Below are 19,995 nucleotides of genomic sequence, written 5' to 3' on the forward strand. Positions count from 1 at the left end.
TGTAAAGCGGATAACTGAGGCCTTGACAGCTATGTTGGTGTTAGACGTGCATCTAGTATCCGCCATTTGTGCAGTGGGATTTAGACAATTGATGGAGGTAGTGTGTCCCTGGTACAAAATCCCATCTAGATTCCACTTCACTAGGCAGGCAATACCGAGAATGTACAGAGACGTCAGAAAAAGTGTCCTCAGTGTCCTAAAAAATGCGGTTGTACCCAATGTCTACTTAACCACGGACATGTGGACAAGTGGAACAGGGCAAACTAAGGACTATATGACTGTGACAGCACATTGGGTAGATGTATCACCTTATGCACAACAGTAGCGTCACCAGTAGCAGCATCTCAGAAATGCCAGCTTGTTCCAAGGTAGGCTTACGCTGTGTATCACCGGTTTCAGTAAGAGGCACACTGCCGACAACCTCTTAGAGAGGGAAATCATCACCCAATGGCTTACCCCACTTAGACTCTCCTGGGGATTTGTGATATCTGACAACGCCACCAATATTGTGCGGGCATTACATCTGAGCAAATTCGAGCACGTCTCATGTTTTGCTCACACAATAAATTTGGTGGTGCAGAATTTTTTTAAAAACGACAGGGGCGTGCAGGAGACGCTTTGGGTGGCCCGAAAAATTTAGTGCCACTTTCACCATTCAGCAACTGCGTGGCGAGGACAATAGCACCAGCAAACACTCTTGAACCTGTCCTGCCATCACCTGAAGCAAGATGTTGTAACACGGTGGAACTCAACCCTCTATATGCTTCAGAGCATGGAGGAGCAGCAAAAGGCCATTCAAGCCTATACAACCACCTATGACATGGGCAAAGGAGGGGCTATGCACCTGACTCAAGCGCAGTGGAGAAGGATTTCCGTGTTGTGCAAGGTTCTCCAGCCCTTCGAACTTTCCACATGTGAAATCATTTCAGACACTGCCAGCTTGAGTCAGGTCATTCCCCTCATCAGGCTTTTGCAGAAGCAACTGGAGAAAGTAAAGGAGGAGATAAGATGGAGCGATTCCACTTGGTATGTGGGACTTGTGGATGAAACCCTTCATTTGCTTTCCCAGGATTCGAGGGTGGTCAATCTGTTGCAATCAGACCACTACATTTTGGTCACTGTGCTCGATCTTAGGTTTAAAGCCTACGTGATGTCTCTCTTTCTGGCGGACACAAGCCTGCAGAGGTGCAAAGACCTGCTGGTGAAAACACTGTCAGCTGAAGCTGACATGGAAACAGCTCCTTCTTCATTTTCTCTCGCAACTGGGGCTGCCAGGAAAAAACTTAGATATCCTAACCAGCCCGCTGGCAGTGATGCAGGGCAGGCAGGACTAAGTTTGGACATCTGGCCCGGACTGAAGGACCTGCCAACAATTTCTGACATGTCTACTGTCACTGCGTATGATGCTGTCACCATTGAAAGAATGGTGGAGGATTACATCGGTGGCAGCATCTAAGTAGGCATGTCAGACAGTCCGTACCTGTACTGGCAGGAAAAAGAAGCAATTTGGAGGCCCCTGTAGAAACTGGCTCTATTTTACCTAAGTTGCCCCCCCTCCAGTGTGTACTCCGAAAGAGTGTTTAGTGCAGCCGGGAACCTTGTCAGCGAAAGGCATAGGAGGCTGCTTCCACAAGATGTGGAGAAGATGATGTTCATCAAAATTAATTATCAATTCTTCCAGGAAGACCAGCCTCCAGAAAGTACAGAGGGACCTGTGGTGGTGGATTCCAGCGTGGACGAATTAATAATCTTTGAGGATGAGGATGTACACAACACTGAAGAGGATGAGAAATCAGTGGATGAGGATGACATCTTGCCTCTGTAGAGCCAGCTTGTGCAGGGACAAAGTTAAAGTGTGCATGTCCTGTTTATACAACATAAGAGTTGGTGGGAGGGACCAAGGACAATTCCATCTTGCACCTCGTTTTTTCTTTGCATTATCTACTCTTTGGGGCCTAGTTTTTCAAACTGCCATTCTGCCTGCCACTGCAGTGCCACTCCTAGATGGGCCACGTGTTTGTGCCGCCCACTTGTGTCGCTTAGCATAGTCATCCAGCTACCTCGGTGCAAACTTTTGGCCTAAAAACAATATTGGGAGGTGTTCAGAATAGACTGGAAATAAGTGGATATTAATGTTATTGAGGTTAATAATAGCGTAGGAACAAAAAAAATTAAAAATTCTGTGATTTTAGCTGTTATGCTTTTTTCCAAAAAAATACAGATCCAAAACCAAAACACAAAACCTGGAAGGGTGGTTTTGGCAAAGTCAATCCAGATCCAAAACACAAAGAAAGATCCAGATCCAAAACCAAAACACGAAAAGTGGCTGGTGCACACCCCTAGTTCAGACACTGCCAGCTTTTGTCAGGTTATTCCTCTAATTAGACTTTTGCAAAAGCAGCTGGAGAAACTGAAGGCGGAGCTAAAATGGAGTGATTCTGCTAGTTATGTCGGACTGGTAGATCAAGCCCTTCACTCACTTCGCCAGTTGTCAATCTCTTGAAATCAGATCACTATATTTTGGCGACCATACTTGATCCTAGGTTTAAGTCATACCTTGTGTCTTTCTTTCCGACAGACATAAATCTGAATAGATGCAAAGTGGTGAAAAAATTGTCAGCTCAAGTGGCACGTGACATGGCATCTTCTCCTCATTAAGGTTTTGCAGCTTCCAGGAAAAAACTTAATTTTCCTAAGAGACCCACTGCTGGTGGTGATGCTGATCAGTCAGTAAAAACTTATGACATCTGGTTGGGTCTGAAAGAACTGCCAACAATGAGTGACATGTCTACTGTGACTTTGTCTGATACAGTCACCATTCAGAGAATGGTGGATGGCTATTTTAGGATAGCATCCAATTAGGCATGTGAGACAGTCCATTCCACTACTCGCAGGAAAAAGAGGCAATTTGGAGTCCCCTTACACAAACTGGCTTTGCTTTACTTAAGTGGCCCACCCTCCAGTGTGTACTCTGAGTTTTCAGCGCAGGCAGTGATAGGCATAGGAGATTACTTCTCCAGAATGTCGAAAAGATGATGTTCATCAAAATGAATTACAAATTCCACGAGTAAGACCTTTACCAGCAATTAAGTAAAAAAACTACAGAAGCATCTATAATGGTGGATTCCAGCGGGGACTAATTAATATTGTGTGAAGAATGGGATGTACACACTGATGGGGATGATGATGATGACATCTGATCTTACCTATGTTGTAAAGCCAGTTTGTGTATGGGATCATTGCCACCAATGTCCACTGCACATTTGCAGCTTGTTTTGTGGGGGTCCAAACAAACCTATAAATTTCAGCCACAAGTGACAGTCCCTGTTGCTGAAGTGATTGGTTTGTTAAACTGTGAATGTCCTGTTTCATATATACAACATAAGGGTGGGTGGGAGGGCCCAAGGACAATTCCATCTTGCACCTTTTTCCTTTCCATTATGTGCTGTTTGGGGCATTGATGGCTGACATTTTTAATGTTATGGTTTATGAATGTCCAGAAATTGTAATGGCCACAGACAGCATCTCCTGAATGCACCTTTAATTTTTTTTTTTAAAGAAAATTCTGAACCAACTGCTTGTGGCATCCTGGCGGCACAAGTCGCACAACAGTGACACTCAGCCAAGAGTTCTCAGCCATCAAGGCTTCTACATGGCCCTAAAGGCTGCCTCCTGCTGCACGGCCCAAAGGCCACATCCCGCTAAGAGTTCCCAACCCTCAAGGCTGCTGCACAGCCCAAAAGCCATCTGTCGTTACTCCTCACCAGCCCTTAAGGCTGTAATGGCTGCAACTTGCCAAGAGTTCCAGCCCTCAAGGCTGTTGCAGGACTGGTTCCTAATCATAGCTCTGTATTCCAGTACTACTCAGCCCAGAGGCTGCACCAACAATTAACTATCAATTCTTACTTCAGCCAGTGGCTGCACCAATTATCAACTCTTCTTACTTCAGCCAGTGGCTGTGCCAACTATCAATTCTTCAGCCAGTGGCTGCATCAATTATCAAGTATCAACTATTCTTACTTCAGCCAGTGGCTGCACCATCTATCAACTATTAATTCTTACTTCAGCCAGTGGCTGCACCAATTATCAACTATCAATTCCTCCTTCAGTCAGTGACTGTATCAATTATCAACTATCAATTCTTCAATTCTCAAAGGGTACCCCAGCCATCATCTTTGCACAGTTCTCCACTCTATTTATCACTCAGTTTTGCGCCAGCTTGCTGGAATGCAACCTTTTGGCCCTTAACTAGATGAAAAAAAATCAATATTGTGAGGTGGTCAAAATTGCCTGGAAACGAGTGGAAATAAATGTTATTGAGGTTAATAATACTGTAGGAACAAAAATAGGCCCATTTTATGTGATTTTAGCTGTTTTTATGATTTTTTAAGAAAAAATCCAGATCCAAAACCGAAAAACAAAACACGGAGGTGATTTTGTCAAAACCAATCCAGATCCAAAACCAGGGGAGATCCATTTCCAATACCAAATCACGGGGGTCGGCGCACATCTGCATTGACAACCATCGAAACCATACGCACAATAGTGGTTGACCTGACCCTCCCGCAGACTTTGCTACATCTCCTGCACGCAGTGACAGCTCAGGCTGCCTAGGGTTTCTCATTGCCTGATTTATGCATGCCTCTTCAACGGCGTTGAAACGCACTGACACAAATGGTACTTCCTGTCAATCACTGGGTGATAGGTCTGCGCGCTAACTGCGCTCACATTCCCTTTCGCAGCACCTGGTCTGCGCACATGCACTGCGTCTTATGCGGAGAGTGCAAACATCGGCCGAGTGCATGCGAACGCTGAATCAGGCCCACTGTCCACTGAATGGGTCCTGCGCACTTGCAGAAACCGGATAATCGGAAATCTGCGTTCAGCAGTGCACATGCGTGACTGCTAAATCAGGCCCAGAGTCACTTTAACAGATGATCTAAATAGACAGGTTTATCATTGGAAAATCCACAAAAGAAGAACTAGACCCCTCATGTAATTAATAAACTGAGGAGATGCCAAAAGCTAAAACATAATTTGAGAACAGATACTAATGAGTTTATTCCATGCACCGAGAAGAGGGTGATCCTGTCACCCATAACAAAATATTGTATCTATGCCCTATCAACACACCGACACTTAAGAGGGTGTGCAGCTTCTTCAGAAGGCCCTAGTATTCATAGCAGGGTGTGGTTACGACCCACACATGGTGCTGACCAGAGCTGGGTTAAGACTATGAACACTTAAAACAGGGGGACCTCAAGTGGCGTATCTGTCATGGATGCAGAGTGTGCGGTGTACACGGGTCTATCTAGGACTAACCACTGTGCCTTCTGCATGATGCACTGTATGCCAGCTTCCTATGTTTCTTTCATGGAGACTTAGGGGTCTATTTACTAAGCTGTGTTTGGAGATGAAGCATACGGTGATAAGGTACCAGCCAATCAGCTCCTAACTGTCATTTTTCAAACACAGCCTGTGACATGGAAGTTAGGAGCTGATTGGCTGGCACCTTATCACCGGTCACTTTATCTCCTAACAGATAAAGAGAGGAAGGAGAAGGGAGAAAAAGACAACAGTATATCGGTGGATGTTGGTTCCAGGGGAGGAAGCAGCCATAATGCCGAGACTGAGGAAAGGGGGCCGGTGACAAGTACAGGGGTGTTGGCCACGACTTATGCAAACTGTGGCTGCCACCAGTGTTCAGTAACATAAGGACATCAGAGACATCCTTATTATTGTGCTGGTAACCCAAGTGCCATCCCCTCAGGTGCTGGGGCCCTAGGCAGCTGCTTAATGGTAGTGCTGGCCCTGTACACAGTCCATATTAATGCTAATTCAGTCTGTGTAGTTACCAGGAACCAGTGCCTCTTTGATGTTACTTGTTGTTACAGGTAAATTAACTGCCTTCTCATGAATATACAGTGGTTAGCTCTACTGCCTCCCAGCGCTGGGGTCATGGGTTATACTTTGACAAGGGCTCTGTATGTGTGTGTGGTTTATATGTTCTCCCTATGTTTGTGTAGTTTCCTCCAGGTGCCTCGTCTTCCTCCCACAATCCAAAAACCTACTATATATTAGTGTGTTTGTTGGGTGGGAAATGTAGACCGTACGATCCCCAGGGCTTAAGCACGTCTTGCTTTAAGGGAAAGGCATCTTGCTAAGGGTGAAGACCTCAAGTTCTAAAGGTCTTGTCATCTCTCTACGGGTCCTGACCTAACATAAACCTTATTTTTCATAAGGTTTATGTTAGGTCAGTACCCGTAGAGAGATGACAAGACCTTTAGAACTTGTACAGTAAAATAAGGATACAATAAAATTCAATTGCGAAACGTAATGAATTGAAACCAATAAAATCACAAATGATGTTTATGTAATTGGTAAGATGTTTATTTAATAGGTGGCCGATGGTGTTAGCGGACAATGCAGCAAGGTGACAGCCTCAGCCCAAGCGGATCTTTTCTTCACCTTCTAGGGGCACATTCCAGATCTTGATCTAAAGAGAGTTCAATTAAAGTTTCAGATCATCAATTCATAGGAATAATTAATCATTTATGTTTTAACAATAGTGAGAATACTCTAAAAATAATAGCAATGACAGGGAAATTGTACCCAGAATAAATTCCCCAAATAATTCTTACAGAAAGATAAAATGTAATTACAAAGATTAAGCAATAAGAGTTTTAGTCATGTAAAAAAAAATTGTGTTTTATTTTTTTTAACCCCAACTCTCAAATTGTAATCCAATGGGATTGTGTTATACAGTATAAGGAATCCATAGGGAATATTTTTAATTTGTCATCCAATCCTATAAGTATATGGGGAGGAGGTGGGAAGGGTTACAAGGGCAGTATTAAATATATAGAAATAAAGGAGCATATTTTACTACAATAATAGCTTAATTCTCAAAAATTATAATGACTGACTAGATATATATTATTGGAATTTATCCATTTTTACAGGTTGATCTGGAGGATCTTTACGCTTATGTTCACAGTTCTTGGTTTTATTTTTATTTAATTTACAATTACAATGAGCTATCACGTGTTTTGGATAGCCAACAAAATAAATCCGTACTAATCTGAAATTGCAATAAATTTGTCGAAAAGAACAGACTAAAACTGAACCTGCACATCTCTAATGGTAATGCCAGTCCGTCTTTTCTTGTTTTTGTTATTATTATTATTATTTGTTTTTGGTTGTGATTAATGGTGCTCATTGTTTATATCATTCTATATTATGCCTGTACCTCCCACCCTTATTGTTTTACTTTTCCCCTTTTTTTTGTACCCCCGTGTTCTTTTATTCTGAAAAATGAATAAAGACTACGATTACAAATAAAATAATTATATTGGTATGACAAAGAGATGTATAAATACTAGGACATTAGGAAAAAATAAGTAGCCACAATAAAACTGTAAGCCCTTACCTCAGGTATTGCCAGGTGTTTTCTTGGCATAGGGACTACGGGGGGCAATTTACGCAGCGCACCCCTAAAAAGAGAAAACAGACACCAGGGTACCTAAATGACTCCATGAGAACATCAATTATACAACCTTCCTAGGCTGATTCACTTCAGTGGGACATTGGGCCTGATTCAGAGCCGCTCGTAAGCGGCAACTCGTTTGCTCCGAGCGATGTTCGCACAACTGCGCATGCGTATGGGTCGTAATGCGCATGTGCCAGCCAGTTATTGTGGTCGGAAATCGTGTGCTCATAAAACAGCGAGGGGCTGCTAATTTGAGTGACAGAATGATGCGTTTGTGGGTGGTAACGGGAAGGTGCTTGAAAACGGGGGAGTGGAGATCCGAACGCAGGCGTGCCAAACGGTCAAAACGGCGTTTTATGGGAGTGCATAATTAACAAAGCAGCGTCATCGACCACGTCACTTGGTTGTCTTTTAGCCTGAACTGCTCGCAGTGATAGCGGCAAGTAAATCCTACCACAAGCACTGCGAGCAGTTCAGATGCCTTTCGATGTTCCCGATTAATCTATTAAATAGCGGAGATGAGGTATGATGCAAACGGCAAAGGGGCGTCTTTAGAAAATAGCGAGCGCATTTTTCGGACGCTCGCTCAGACATAGAGGCGTCCACAGACCGCAAAGAGGGAGCACTTACTTTAAATAGCCAGCCCCTTTTTCAGAACGACCGTCTGCAAATAGCGTCCGGCTCTGAATCAGGCCCATTGTCCTTCTCATTTTATACTCAACAGTTATTCTATATTATACAGAAAAATAAATATATGACAGTGACATTTTATGTAAAATTTAATATGCTATATGTTACTGAGATGCAAACATAGCTAAGATTAGTATATGAATGGGATCCATAACTATATATAATAGTATATAATTAACATTTAAATAGAATTAGCTAAAATATTCTATTCATATCTATAAATTACACTATTTTCATTATGTTAAATTTCTATCCATAAATCACATTGTTACATATTGTTCATGCGATATTTGCACAAAGTACGTACGTGCATCTCATAAGCACAATGTCCCTGGAACTGAGCCTGTAGTCCTTCCAGTCCGGTCCTATGGAAAATAATACAGAAATAGAACAGTTACTATTGTGTCCGGTATATATTTTGAATCAGTGAGTAAATGGAGTATAGTTTGTAAGCATAGACCACTATTAGTTCCTTTTATTCCCAGGTCAGTCACTTCCTTTGCCTAATCTGCAATCTAGTCCTGTGCAATAGACACAATTCCATTACAGCATACCCCAAGGCAGCCTTTTTTTACTTTTTTGAAAATATATTTTCTATTAACCACTGAAGGTATATATTTTTATGGTGACAAAATGTACCATAGATAAAAATATTGGACAACTGTAAAGACCTGCATATGTACACACCTCCAAACCATCCCAGCATGGTAACTTTTGGGGCAACTACAATTTTTATGGCTGCGATAAGCCATGATGCAGATTGTTAGTCCACAACTATGATAAACAGAACCCTCTAACTTTTAATTGCATGGTGCAAGAATACCTGGAGGACGAGTCTCAGCTGTGCATTGATTTTCCTGGCACCCTCAGGGATCTTGTGGGCCAGACTTACATGGTGTGCCATCACCTGCAGGAAGAAGGGTGGACAGCAGAGAGTCACTGACACTGGCACACTCAGAGTACACAAGGAGATAGGAGAATATGGAGTAGTAACAAGATTGACCAGGATACAATGGTGGAGTATTCCCCAAAGAGGTGGAACAAAGAGTATGTAATGATAAAGTTTAAACGATCACAGTTTCACACTCTGCACCCATATGCTTTAATACTTACCCTTCCGAAGTCCCGTGTCAGGCTGTAGCACTGGACAAAACACCTGAAAAATGACCACCACAGCTATTTTTGCAGCATTTTGCACATGCACACTAGGGAAATCATGGGGAAAATGGTGGGCGAAACATTTTTCCGGTGACCTGCGAATACTCTAGTGCCCGGAGTCTACAGGTGCAGCGCTGAGCACTGCTAGTCGCCGGAGAGAGAGGAGGGGACCCGGACAGAGAACACACATGGCACCCTCCTCTCTAGAAATGCCCCTGCTGAAACACTTACCTCATGCACTGCCAGGTGTTTTCTAGGCATAGGAACAACTGCCTCAGGTACTGCCAGGTGTTTTCTAGGCATAGGAACAACTGCCTCAGGTACTGCCAGGTGTTTTCTTGGCTTAGGGACCACAACCTCAGGTACTGCCAGGTGTTTTCTTGGCTTAGGGACCACAACCTCAGGTACTGCCAGGAGTCTCAGCTGAACATTGATTTTCCTGGCGTCCTCAGGGATCTTGTGGGCCAGACTCACATGGTGCGCCATCACCTGCAGGAGAAAGGGTGGGTAGCAGAGAGTCACTGACACTGGCACACTCAGAGTCCACAGGGAGACAGGAGAATGTGGAGTATTAACAAGAATGACCAGGATACAATGGTGGAGTATTCCCCAAAGAGGTGGAACAAAGCATATATAATGATAAAGTTAAAAAAAAAAATCACAGTTTCACACCCTGCACCCATATGCTCTAATACTTACCCCTCCGAAGTCCCGCGTCAGGCTACAGCACTGGACAAAACACCTGAAACATGGCCACCACAGCTATTTTTCTGGCATTTTACGCATGCTCACTAGGGGAATCATGAGGAAAATGGTGGGTGCAACATTTTTCCGGTGACCTGCACACACTCTAGTGCCCAGAGTCTACAGGTGTAGCGCTGAGTGCTGTGAGCTGCCGGAGAGAGAAGAGTGGGCCCAGACAGAGACCACACATAGGCCCCCTCCTCTCTCAAGAAAAACACATGCTGAAAGCACTTACCTCAGGTACTGCCAGGTGTTTTCTAGGCATAGGAACCACGGCCTCAGGTACTACCAGGTGTTTTCTAGGCATAGGAACCACGGCCTCAGGTACTTCCAGGTGTTTTCTAGGCATAGGAACCACAACCTCAGGTACTGCCATGTGTTTTATTGGCTTAGGGACCACAACCTCAGGTACTGCTAGGAGTCTCAGCTGAACATTGATTTTCCTGGCACCCTCAGGGATCTTGTGGGCCAGACTTACATGGTGCACCATCACCTGCAGGAGGAAGGGTGGACAGCAGAGAGTCACTGACACTGGCACACTCAGAGTACACAGGGAGACAAGAGAATATGGAGTAGTAACAAGAATAACCAGGATACAATGGCGGAGTATTCCCCAAAGAGGTGGAGCAAAGAGTATATAATGATAAAGCTTAAACAATCACAGTATCATTTTTATTTATGTAAAACCATAATATATATATATATATATATATATATATATATAAATTTTAAAATGCTCCCCAAACCCTAGTTCACATATATTTTTCTAGGAAATGTTATTAAAATTTACATGCTGAGAATGTTTAAGAAGGGAGGTTCTGAGGGATATGTATCAAGCCTCAGAGAGAGATAAAGTACCAACCAATCAGCTTCTAACTGTCATGTTACAGGCTGTGTTTGCAATGTTTAGAATTTGATTGGTTGGTACTTTATCTCTCTCCTATTTATGTCTCCAAGGTTTGATACATCTGAAATGAAGAGGGTAAGAATATGGGGAGGAGGTGGGAAGGGTAACTAATCTCATATCCTCAAGGGCAGTATAAATTAAAAATAAATAAATGGTGATATTTTATTACAATAATAGCTTTATTCTAAAATACTACAATAAATGACTAGATATGTTATATATATAATTGGAATTTATCTGTGTTACTAGTTTTATCTGGAGGTTTATCATGCCTTTGTTCACATTTCTTAGTTATATATATTTAGCTTATCTTATGAACCTGTCCCCTACCAATTATCTTTATTTTATTTACAATTATAATGGACTATGGCCCTCATTCAGAGCCGCACGTTAACAACAGTACGCTCGTTGCGTTCCGATGTTGACTAACCGCGCATGCGTCGGTGTTACACTGCGCATGTGCGTACGGCAGATTGCGTGCTTTTTTTCTCTCGTTCCTAAAATAGCGTACAGGAAGTGACATGTCAAATGTGATTGACAGAACAGGGCGTTTTTGGGTGTTGACGGGGGTGGAGATGAAAAAACGCAGGCGTGGCGAGGCGTTTTTGGGGCGTACATACATTAGCAGATGCGAACGTCAAATGTGTTCGGACCGTCTCATACGTCACTGGAACATCCGCTTTCCCTTCAAAATGCTCGCACAGCTTAGGGTCAGGATTACTCGACCACATTGGCGATGGCCTTCTCCTCCGTCCCGGGACTCAACGATGGTGCTGCGATTAATCGCGGCTGGTCAGTAAAGTAATTAGTGTTGGATTGAAAACCGGCTTGGTATGTGTTTGGAAAGCAGTTTATTGGGATAGCACAAAAGCGTACGCAGGTGGAAATCAGAGCTGCTAATGTCATGATTACACAATCAATTAGCGTACATTTTTGGTGTTTTATTTTGGCCACAATTTGTTGGTTATGGCCTATTGTAACAATAATGTCATCATGTTTTAATTAGCTCCCCTTTTTTTTGGTTTACTGTGGAATTTGCATCGCTATGTGATTTTTTAAACGTTCCTTAAAGAGGCCTTTTTTTTTTTTTTTAAGAGGGTCAGTTTTTGCCTTTAGGGCCAGGATTAAATGTAACCCATTTGGACAATAATGTCACAATACAATGTCAGTTTTTTGTTTTAAATTTATTGTTTAAACACAAACAATTTGGCCTAATATTTTGTTGCCTTTTTTTTGTGGCAAAGATATTTGTTAAAAAAAAAAAAAAAGCCATAACTGGTAACATAAACGTAAATACCAAAATTAAAAACATTTCACAAGAAAGGAGAGGGAAGTTTTGACCAGAAAGGAATATGAGCCAAGCACAGAAGGAGTGTGGGAAAAGTCGCCATTGCTGTCACCGTTTTCTCGCCCGTTTGGCTGGGTGAGGGTGGGCGCCAGACCGGGTCCGGGATGCCATCGGGCTGGCCTGTCCAGAGGCAGATGTTGTGGCCTCTGGACTAGGCACAGGGCTAGGCACATTTGGAGGATTGGCTGATGTTGTGCCAGAGGTGGAGGATCCGGATGTTCCGGCAGGAAGGGAGGTCGGCTCCACCATGTGCTGGCGAACGAGCTGCTCCAGGGCATCGGCGATGCGGATGTTGGCCCTGGTATTTTCCGCCAGGGCCTGAGCAATGGTCACGTTGGCTGCAGCATTTTGCTCCAGGGCCTCAGCCACCCGTATCAGACTGGCGTCCATCCTCTGCAGAATCTCCGTATGGAAATCCGATTTAAAATTGAGTTCTGTGAGGAGGCCCACTGCCTGCGAGGGGGCACGCCCTGGACTGGCTTCTGCAGGGTCCTCAGCCGGATGTACTGGTTCCTCCCCTGCAGAGCCAGCAGAAATTCTGCGGCCAAGGCTCCCCTCTGGAGCAGACTCATCCGCCTCTGTCTCTGTTAGGAAAAATGCCAAAAGACTCACATTAGAATCTACATATTGGCACAATAGCATTTCAGAGTTGGTGACATCACAAGACTTACCTTGGCTAACATGAGGAGCCGCAAAGTCTGGCATGTCCGTATCCATGTTGGACACGCCAAACACCTCCACAGCCTGCACACACCCCTGTGCCAGCTCTTCTAAGTCTGTCAACTCCAATGACACAGGGGTGGGACCTAATTAACGCATTTTTGACTGTTGGTGTAGTGACTTGCATTTGCGAACTAATTAACGCATTTTGGACTGTTGGTGTAGTGACTTGCATTTGCGAACTAATTAATGCATTTTGGACTGTTGGTGTAGTGACTTGCATTTGCGAACTAATTAACGCATTTTTGACTGTTGGTGTAGTGACTTGCATTTGCGAAATAATTAACGCATTTTTCGAGGCTTATTCTTCATGTAAACCAGTTTTGCTTTTCCCTTTTCCATTTTTGGGGTCCATTTGACCCCTATTTGACGTACGGTGTGCAATGTCGTTTTCATCGATGGCCAAATGTGTGTTTCGCCTATTTTATGTGTTGGCTTGCACCAATTTGACAAACATAAAATCACCCTCTAAATTTTTGATGTCTCATTTTTGGCTTTTTTACAGTTTATACGTATCATGACAATACCCCGGCATGTAAGCAGCTATGGATGGTATCATAAAGCTAAGTTGTTTTATGTTACTTTTGGGGTGGCTCAAAAGCCTTACATTGTAAACTTTGAATTTCAGGTAGATCTGGGGCGAATTGTTCTGGCCCTGCTCCCGGAAGACGACCAACCTCAAACTCGTCCCAGGCGTAGGCATCGTAGGCATGCAAGGCCCCAGATATTTCGAACACGTGTCACCCTTTTTGGAATGCCCGATGATGAGGTTTTAAGACGCTACCGTCTACCTCCCAAAATCATCATAGACACTCTCTCATTAATAGAAAGTGATCTTGAGCGGCAAATTGACAGTCCAACAGCAATACCACCACTGACGCAATTTATGGCGGTGTTACATTTCTGTGCCTCAGGATCGTTTCAAACAACGGTGGGAATAGTGGCGGGCATCTCCCAATCCTCCTTTTCCCGGATCCTGAGGGCAGTGATGGAGGCACTTTTCAAGCACCTCCATCATTTTATTAAAATGCCTTTGGATATGGGTGCCCTTAGTGTGGGCAAGGCCAATTTTTACCAAATAGCTGGCTTCCCACACATCATAGGGGTTGTGGATGGTACTCACATACCACTTCAGCCTCCAGCACGGCTGGAGGCAATATTTAGAAACCGTAAACACTATCACTCCCTGAATGTAATGGTGGTATGTGATGCCTCCCTCCAGATCCTGTCCCTGAATGCTAAATTACCAGGAAGTGCTCATGACTCCTTCGTCATCCGGCAATCAGGGATATGGCAGAAATTAACCAACCTACAAGCTGGTGATGCGTGGCTTTTGGGTAAGTGGAGACCTTTAGTACATAACAATGTTAAGCTTGATACACAGTGTTCCTGATGTTGTCTATTTTTTTTCACAGGAGACAGTGGATACCCTTGCATGTCCTGGCTGCTCACTCCTTATTTGGCTCCCACACCAGGGCCACAAAGTGCGTATAATTCCGCACTTACAGCCACCAGGCAAGTGGTGGAGCGCTGTATCGGCCTTTTAAAAGGCCGATTCAGATGCCTCCACCGCTCTGGTGGCAAGCTCATGTATGTGCCGGATATGGTGTCTAAAATTGTGGTCCTGTGTGGGATATTTCACAACATTGCCATAAGGAGTGGTGTCCCAATGCAGCCAGAGGATGCCTTACCTGAGGATGGCCCCCCCGAGGTTGGTCGGAGGTCAGTATGTGGGGGGGCCATACGCGATGATGTTGTTGCCAGATTTTTTAGGTAAGTTGTAACAAAACTACAGTGTTTATACCTAATGTGTTTGTGTTTGTTTGCGAACATCTAATTTTGTGTTTTTTTTCTCACCATCTTCTGTTTGTTCACATAATCTTTGGCACTCCAACGCTCACTACTTCCTGCTACCCTTACCAAACCTGGATCTGGTCCTTTTGGGCATATATTCTGGAACCCATATCGCAACGCCATGTTTGTGGAATCATGTTGGCATGGTCCTTCGTCAACCAGTTCTTGATTTTTTGTTTTTATTTAATTATTTCTGGGTATGTGTTGTATTTGAATTTATCACTGTGTTCTTTTTTTGGGAGTGACCACTTTGTTTTCTCTGTTATGTTGTGAATAAATGTTTGGAGAGTGAAATGGTCTTCCTTTTTTGGGACGTTAACAGCAAGTGTAACCAGGTTAACACAAGTTACATTTGACTAAGGGGTAATCCAGTACTGACGCCAGTTGAGCTAAACTGAAATGTTTTCAGCTTCCCAACCCACACCAAAAGGAAGCCTGGCCCAACCTTGGGATTTGTAAGATTGGCCTAAGCAGCTTGCGCACCAACTAGGAACCTGTAAAATGTAGAAATATGTAATTGACACTACACCCAAAAAGGGAAATGACATTGTTACTGTTATGTGTTTCTTGTGTCTGTTTGACATACAAAGACAAAACCCAATCTAACTTTTAAAAAAGGGAAATCCTTGCAGGAACAGTCTACTTATGTCAGGCTAAACTATCTTGGTTTTGGATTTAAAAAATGAGCCAGAACGTATATTTGTATGAAAAAATTTATTTTGAAAAGTTAACAAAACTAAAAAAACTACTGGCGAAGGAGGCCAGACAGCCGGTCGAGGGCCACAAGAATGCCAATTACATGTTGGCGCATCTGGCCAACACTATCCGCCACCTCTTGCCGACGCCTCTGTTCCTCTGTGGGTGAGAAAAGTGTGTGGGTTAATACAACAATAGGGAATCCACATTAAAAAAACAAAAACACAACGAAATCACTCCTAAACCTAAAAAAAAATAAAAAAAGGGGGTGCTGCCAAAAATACAAGGCCTATGTACAAATTCCCACAGGTGTGATATGTGTATGTTGAAATCACCAGGAAGAGGTAAAGGCAAACTGCGAAATCACCAAAAGTCAAGCCACAAAAACACAAAGAAAGGCACGACACATGATTACATACAAACAGTTTGTGCTTTAAAAAATAAATAAATAAAAACATACCGGGAGCCAAAACGGGAGCTCCGGAAATGCCTCCATGATCCTCCTCGGAGGATCCGTCATTCCCCAAAGAATGGGGAGGAGTTATGATGGACTCCGGGGAGGGGGTAATTGGAAGAGGGGTGGGTGGAGGAGAGGGGGAAGTGGGACGGAGGGGAAGGAGGCCCGACATTTCCGGGAGAGGGTCTGGGAAGGATGGGGAGGAGTGGGGAATAGGGGAAAGATTTGGGGTGGAGTGTTGGCTGGGGGTTGGGGATAGTGGCCGGGAACGCCGTCTGGACGGACGGTGACGGCGGAGTCTTGGCTGTCCCCCTAAAATATGTCAAAGAAATTGCGGTTAGTTTATGGACAAATCCGGGGACCAAAACTAAAAAAAAAACACAACCCAAAAAATAAGCCAAATAGGAGTAGAATGAATAAATCAGAAATAGAGGGAAAACATGCACACGCAGATATGAGTACAAATAATAAATAGGACAGACAGGAAAACATGCACACGCAGATATGAGTACAAATAATAAATAGGACAGACAGGAAAACATGCACACGCAGATATGAGTACAAATAATAAATAGGACAGACAGGAAAACATGCACACGCAGATATGAGTACAAATAATAAATAGGACAGACAGGAAAACATGCACACGCAGATATGAGTACAAATAATAAATAGGACAGACAGGAAAACATGCACACGCAGATATGAGTACAAATAATAAATAGGACAGACAGGAAAACATGCACACGCAGATATGAGTACAAATAATAAATAGGACAGACAGGAAAACATGCACACGCAGATATGAGTACAAATAATAAATAGGACAGACAGGAAAACATGCACACGCAGATATGAGTACAAATAATAAATAGGACAGACAGGAAAACATGCACACGCAGTTTGCCCCACAAACACAAACATGAAAACCACAATACATAACACTTATTTTCCAATATCTGCATGCGAAAGCATGCCAGCAAGCGGGGCGTTCGCCGTTGCAGGTCGGACCACCTGCGCTCCAGCTGCCCGATGTTGCGGCGTGAGCCGAAGGACCGCAGGCGGGACCGTGCCTCCGCATACGCGGAGCGCTTCTGCCGGTTGCTGATGGGTGGAGGCTGGCTGGTGATCCGGCGATCCATGACCTCCGGAAGCACCAGCAGCTCGCGCCTGGTGAATGCGGAGGCTCTCATGATGGCAATGGTGTTTTTCTTAAAAATCATTTTTGATAAAGTGTGTAAAAATTTTCTGATTGGCTAATGTATTTTGGAAATTAACAGGAGCAATTTTATTGGTTAGTGTATGAGTCATGTGTTCGACAGGGCCAGAAATCTCTGGAGAGTTATGATAGGCTTGATGCAGTGACATGCGTAAGCAAATTTAAATAAAGAAATGAACCCAGGGAAATATGCGGGGATCCACAGCAATAGAACAATTGTTTAATTGTGGTTCACATGTTTTTTGAACAATAAAAGCGAATGTTTCATCCGTACGTATTCTGCGGGTAAACACAAACACGGACAAGAGTAAAGTTTCTTGCATTGTGTTGAAAAAAAACAAACAATTAAGCTAATTGATACATTGATTGGCATGATACGATTGATGGAGGTAGGCAGAATAAAGGAGCAGGTAATCGACATCTGACAAGGCCACTTCCTGTTTATACTTGTGCGTGCGTTCCTTTCAAGCCATTTCGGGGATGTACGCTCGCTATTTCGTACGCTCGTTAGTTAGAGGAGGGGTCGTCAGAGTTTAGGGAGGAATTTTAGATGCGAACGAAAATACGAGCGAGCCATTGAATTTAAATATTTTTGTACGTACGCCTAACGTACGTGCGCCCGCTTGCGAGTGGGTCTGAATCAGGGCCTATGTTTCCGCAAGGCCATTTGTACTACAAGAAAACTATTTTTCCTTTCTCCATATTGTGCAGAAATTGTGACACTTGAAGAGCAATATAAGATGTAAATGTCAGTGTAATAAGCATTACATTGTATGACAAAGAGATCTAGAAATACTAGGAAATAAGGAAAGTGTTTAAGTAGCCACAATAACACTGGAAGCACTTACCTCAGGTACTGCCAGGTGCTTTCTTGGCTTATGGACCACGGCCTCAGGTACTGCCAGGTGGTTCTTTGGCATAGGGACCACGGCCTCAGGTACTGCCAGGTGTTCTCTTGGCATAGGGACCATGGCCTCAGGTACTGCCAAGTGTTTTTTTGGCATAGGGGCCATGGCCTCAGGTACTGCCAGGTTTTTTCTTGTCATAGGGACCTTGGCCTCAGGTACTGCCAGGTGTTTTCTTGTCATAGGGACCTTGGCCTCAGGTACTGCCAGGTGTTTTCTTGGCATCGGCACCATGGCCTCAGGTACTGCCAGGTGTTCTCTTGGCATAGGGACCATGACCTCCAGTACTGCTAGGTGTTTTCTTGTCATAGGGACCATGGCCTCAGGTACTGCCAGGTGTTTTCTTGGCATAGGGACCTTGGCCTCGGGTACTGCAAGGTTTTTTCTTGGCATAGGGATCTTGGTCTCAGGTACTGCCAGGTGTTCTCTTGGCATAGGCACCATGGCCTCAGGTACTGCCAGGTGTTCTCTTGGCATAGAGACCATGGCCTCAGGTACTGCCAGGTGTTCTCGTGGCATGGGGACCACAACCTCCGGTACTGCCAGGTGTTCTTGTGGCATAGGGACCACAACCTCTGGTACTGCCAGGTGTTCTCTTGGCATAGGGACTACAACCTCCGGTACTGCCAGGTGTTCTCTTGGCATAGGGACCACAAGCTCCGGTACTGCCAAGTGTTCTCGTGGCATGGGTACCACAACCTCCGGTACTGCCAGGTGTTCTCGTGGAATAGGGACCACAATCTCCGGTACTACCAGGTGTTCTCTTGGCATAGGGACCACAACCTCCGGTACTGCCAGGTGTTCTCTTGGCATAGGGACCACGGGGGGCAATTTATGCAGCAAAGCCCTAAAAAGAGAAAACAGACACATTTGCACCTAAAGGACTCCATGATAATGTAACAATAGCTAAGGTTAATACAATATAATAATGTACTTATCGCTGGATATTATGGTGTGTAACATGGTTAACATTTGAATAATGATAGCTAAAAAAATACTTCATAATTATCTATTCTTATCTATAAATTACATTAATTGTCATTATTTTATATTTATATCCATAAATCACATTGTTACATATTGTTCATGTAATATCTGCACAAAGTACGTACGCAGATCGTCTCTTAGGACCAGTGTTCCTGGAACTGAAGGCTTTGTCCTTATGGGCTGGCTCTATGGAAAAGAATAGAGAAATAGTACAGTTACTACTATGTTTGGTATAGGTTTTGCTTCAGTTAGTCAATGGATTATAGTTTGGAAGTGTAAACCCCTATTTGTTCCTATTGAAACTGGGTCAGTAGCTTCCTTTGCGTAACCTGCAACTGTAAAGACCGGCATATGTACATATCTCCCAACCATCCCAGCACTGTAAATTGTGGCACAACTACAATTTGTATTGCTGGGATAAGAGGTAATTCAGATAGTTAGCGCACAACTATGATAAACAGACCCCTCGATCTTTTCATTAAAAAAAAAATGAATACCTGGAGGACGAGGGTCTTTCAGCTGCACTTTGGGCCTGATTCAGACCCACTCGCGAGCGGCTGTACGCTCGCAAGTGGGTCGATGGTCTGCACTGAGCATGCGCATGACGGAGGGAGCTCCGTCGTGCGCATGCGCCAGACACGACGAGCGAAGGACTTTCCTTCGCTCGTTGTGTCCGATCAAAGGGGGCGTGCTGTCAATGTTGATTGACAGCACGCCCCCTTTGGTGGGCGTGCCGGGGGCGTGCCTCCCTGACGGGGGCGTTCCCACGGGAACGCCTCCCGTCAGAAGCCGGCCCACTGACATCACTAGTGATGTCAGTG

Source organism: Taudactylus pleione, unplaced genomic scaffold (genome assembly GCF_031769625.1).
Source record: "Taudactylus pleione unplaced genomic scaffold, aTauple2 ptg000848l, whole genome shotgun sequence".
Lineage (NCBI taxonomy): Eukaryota > Metazoa > Chordata > Amphibia > Anura > Myobatrachidae > Taudactylus > Taudactylus pleione.